The sequence below is a fragment of the Penaeus chinensis genome, chromosome 22 (assembly GCF_019202785.1).
Source record: "Penaeus chinensis breed Huanghai No. 1 chromosome 22, ASM1920278v2, whole genome shotgun sequence".
Lineage (NCBI taxonomy): Eukaryota > Metazoa > Arthropoda > Malacostraca > Decapoda > Penaeidae > Penaeus > Penaeus chinensis.
In genome coordinates this window covers 28,087,587-28,093,022 of record NC_061840.1, presented here as the reverse complement: position 1 = coordinate 28,093,022, position 5,436 = coordinate 28,087,587, and positions in this window count along the sequence as shown.

Below are 5,436 nucleotides of genomic sequence, written 5' to 3'. Positions count from 1 at the left end.
AATTGGGTATTATATATATATTATATATATTATATAATATATATATATATATATACATATATATTATGTGTGTGTGTGTGTGTGTGTGTGTGTGTGTATGTGTGTGTGTGGTGTGTGTGTGTGTGTGTGTGTGTTTATATTTATATATATATTATTGGTACATATTGAATATTATATATTATATATATATATATATATATGTATGTATTATATGTATGTAATTGATACTTATATATATATATCTATATATACCGTATTCATTACATATATATTATAAATATATTACATACCCACACACCACACCCACACCCCACACACCACACACAACACACACACACACACCACACACAAACAATATTTTTTCTTATATATTATTATATATATATATATTTATATGTATAAAATATATGTTGTTTATGTATGTAATATTATTTATTATATATATATATATACATATATATATTTGTTATGTATATTGTCTATATATATGTCTATATAATATCATATATATATAATATATATATATATATTGTGTGTGTGTGTGTGTGTGTGTTTTTGTGTTGTGTGTGTGTGTGTATGTGTGTGTGTGTGCATGTATATATATATATTATATTATATATTGTTCTTGTTGTTGTTGTATTACACACACACGCGCACACGCACACAATACACACACCACCACACACACATACACACACACATATATACTATATATTATATAATATATATATATATATAGATTATATATTATGAAATATGTAATAATAATTACATTTTACATATATTGTATGTCTGTGTAATATATCTATATAAACACACACACAAACATACACTTACACTCACACACACACACTCACACACCCACACCCCCCCCCCCCACACACATATATATTATATATATATATATATATCTATTATCTATATATATATATATATTCGTTTGTGTCATATATATACATTATTTTGGTTGTTTGTTTTATTATATAACATATATGCATACATATATGTATAATTATATATACACATGGATACATTTGCGTATATATAAAAAAACATATGCTGTAATTGTATATACTAATTCTTATTCAAATATTTCATTTTTTCTTACAGGACAGATAATCCTTACATGTGTTAATAAGAGATGTAAATGTAAATAAGTTAACGCAATTGATATTCTAAGCAAGTACAAATGGATTTTAGTTTTGTTTTGTGTACTTACAACCGTAATCTGTTGGTCTTAGCGAGACAAGAAGGACTTTTTTTCTTTCTCTGTCTCGTCTGCAGGTTGCCAGCACAACCATGACGCGAGTATTTCTCAGACTCATCAAACGCCATCAGAGCAAGAATTCGTACGACTTCGAGGACGGTCTCTGTTTGCGACCTTCATGTAATTTACGAGTGTTTAAATTAACAGTGAAATGGTTGATTCGCGTGCGAGTGTTTGTAAAATGCAAACGTAATACATGCATCTATACTTATATGATCTTAGATATAAAATATTATATTATACAAATATTTTTTTATCTATATATGTTAATATATACATACATATATATAATATACATATATATATGTGTTGTGTTGTGTGTGTGTGTGTGTGTGTGTGTGGTGTGTGTGTGTTGACCAAGGACAGACATACGCAATTTCATGTTTACATACATGCAGAAGTTACAAATTATCATATATGTCTGTGGGCCGGTGGCTGTTTTAACCCAATGTCAGCGTTGGTTATTAACTATTCCCTTTAGAATTTAGTGAGTTTTTTTTTTTTTTTTTTGTTTTTTGTTTTGTTTTTGTTACATACAGGTGGCCCCACGTGTTGCTCAGCAGCAAAGGAATCTATCAGGCTGGCCCTAGTGACTGACCTAGATTTCTCATTCCTTGAGTTGGCGGGAAAATGTGTTTTTCTTTCCACTACTACTAATATTGGCTGCGTTACATTCTATTGTTATTGGTGATTATTAAATTGTTATTAAGATATTAAATAACGTCAAAGACAATAAAAATAAGAAGTGAAGCTTTCAAAAAAAAAAGGAAACGGGGTAAATAGATGAGATAGGTAAGACTACTAGCTGACTACTTGGGTGTCTAATCCACTTGTATAGTCATCGATATGTTAAAAAAAAAAAAAAAGACCAATAGAAACTTTTTATTACAGTGGCATAAGCATTGTTGCTTTGCTCACATGGTGACATTGGTTTTAAAGAAAGAAACGGGAGAGAATGAACTTGCGAGAGCCATATGCGGATGTAATCACAAGCCCCAAGGACGTCTAATATATGAAGTGAATTTCCCTGCCTGAGAACCAATATGCCAGGAGATACGTATCCCCGGTTGGATATGGGACGGAAAGGTTTCACAAACGTTCCTCATTCTCTCTTTTCTATCTCTTTCTCTCTCTCTTCCTTTTTTATCTATCTCGGTTATAGCCCTCGTTTCTCTCCTCCCCCCCCAAACTCTCTCTGTCTCCTCCTCACTCTCTCTTTAAATATCTGTCTTCCCTTCTCCGTCTTTAATTATCCATCTTTTCCTCTTGCCCGCCTTGTCAGAAGTAGCCCCAGGCAACGAAGAAGTCTCTCCTCTCTCTCTCTCTCTCTCCTCTCCTCTCTCCTCTCTCTCTCTCTCTCTCTCCTCTCTCTCTCTCTCTCTCTCTCTCTGCTCTCTCTCTCTCTCCGAACGTTCCATTTAGACAATGGAACAAATAGTGTGTAACAAACATGGGAAATCAGAAGGATGGCTAACAACAACGTATTAGAGAGTAATAGTGAAATTTCAACACAGTACAAAGGTGTTGAGATGAGAGATGGTGAACGTTTTTGTCGATTGGTGAGTGGAAGACTAAGTGGCGAGAAGAGGCAGAGGTAGAAGAGGTTGTAGGTGCAGATTAAGAAACAGACTACATAAGTTGAACTCTGAGGAACTTTAAGGAAATGTAGTAACACCAGAAGAAAGAGTAGTTATAGATTAAAGGGAGGTAGGAATAATGTGGATGAATGATAGGAATGAAGGAACCAGAGTTTAAATAAAATATCGGAGTATATAGGAGAAACAATATAGCGCGATTAAACATACCAGCAAAAAAAGTACCACTGAAGACAGGATAAGACCATAATCGCAAATTAACGCTCAGCAAAATGATCCCGAATTGGCGAGGCCTGAAATAACCTTGAACTAGGAGTACGAATTAAGAAATTAGGTATCATCGCATGACAACAAAACCAAATCAACGGACATGTTAATTGTTAGGGAGAAATTACTAAATGCTTGCCATAAGGTGGGGCAATATTATGTAAAAGAAAGTTCCTGTTAAGGGAAATCTGCACTATATCATTTTCAGACCAATATCCTGCTTACTTCCTGTAGATATTGACTCTTTAATCCTCCTCGCAAGTAATTTAAAACCGCACCCATTTGAAAGCCCAGCGACCTCGCCGTGAATTCCCACGAGAAGCTGTCTGCCGTTTTCCAAGTCCTTCCCGTGTATGCTATGTTTAGTTTCAGTAATGATGCATACTTATATATATAATTTATTTATAATACAATATTTTCCTGAATCGAAGTTTATATTTCTGTTCAAACACATAATATGGTATAGTCCCATCAAATATATCTTAATAGAAGTCCTGTATGAAAACTACCTCATCCACGCCAGCCTCTGTTTATCTTGACATCCTCAGTGGAGGTTTTAAACCTAATATATGTGTTACTTCTCCCGCCGATAAAATGTCGGGCCCACGGAGTTCACGCTGACACACATACGTACGAGTTGCCGTTAGAGAGTCATCTCTCCCTCTCATCTCTCTCTCACTCTCTCTCTCTCTCTCCTCTCTCCTCTCTCTCTCTCCTTCCACTCTCTCTCTCCTCTCTCTCTGCATGGGCATTACCCACAAAGTATGATGTGAATTTGGATTTATGTGTTTGAAAGAGAAAGGCGGCAGGAAATTCTGAAGTTGTGAGTAATGTGTATGGAATTGAAAAATACGACTTCAGATCGTATATAAAGAATTCGAATGAAAGAAATATATATAATTCAGGTATTAAGAACTGATGCAGTATAGACTGCGAGCACCATAGTTTATAATTTGTATAATTCATAGATATTTTGCCTTTACGGACTTTGTTAACATAGCCACCGTTACTGCAGCCGCTGGTACCTGCCCAAATATTGCAACAAACGTCGAACATACAAGACTCCAGTATACAGAAAATTACTTTACGTTCGAAAACCCACTAGCAAGAGTAGTTCCACGTATCGGACAAGGTGGAGAGATTACACCGGCCAAGAGAAGTCAACTTCCCCCAATACTTGTCTGCAAAATTGAAAAGAAGTTCGGTGAGTGAGACAGATGGACGGATGCGAGGATATTATATATATAATTTGATATATATATATATATATATATATATATATATAATATATATATCATATATTACATTTTATATATGTATATATAGTAAGAAGATAACAGTTGCACACAACCTGTATCTCTGTATATATTCTACTAAAATCAGACTATGTATATGTATAAGTATATACCTTTATATACATTTATATATATATACTATATTATGTTATGATATAATATAAATATATATATAAATATATACACATACACATACACCACACACACACACACAACCACACACACACACACACACACACACACACATATATATATATGTATATAATGTAAAAATATGTATATTATATATGTATATATATAGATATATATATTGTGTGTGTGTGTGTGTTGTGTGTGGTGTGTGTAGTATAAATACATCCACACACAGGACACACACACACAACACATACACACACACACACACACACACACACACACACACACACCAACAAACACAACCCACACCACTCACACACCACAACACACATACCACACCATACACACACACACACACATGTGTGTGTATGTTACACATAATATGTGTGTGTGTGGGGTACACTATATATAATATATATATACATATATATATATATCATAATATATAATGTAAATACAACACACAAGCACACACCACTACATAACACACACAACACACACACACACACACAAAACACACACACACACACACACACACACACACACACACACTCACACACACACGAATGGGGCGCTCACTAAGAGTTTCACTGACCCACCTCTGGTAGAAAGTAAGTCATTCTAACTGTAGGGGCTCATCCGCTACGCTTCACATGTCATGAGGTAACCATAAACAGAACAAACAACGCTTTTTTGTGTATGTATGTGTGTGTGGTGTGCGTGGATGTCGTGCCTTTTTTTGTGTGCATGAGTACATGTGGCTGTGCGCGGTGTCTTGTGTGTGGTGTGTGTGCGTGTGTGTGTGGTTGTTGTGTGTGTGGTTGTGTGTGTGTGTGTGTGTGTGTGTGTGTGTGTGAGTTTGGTGTGTGTTATAAAA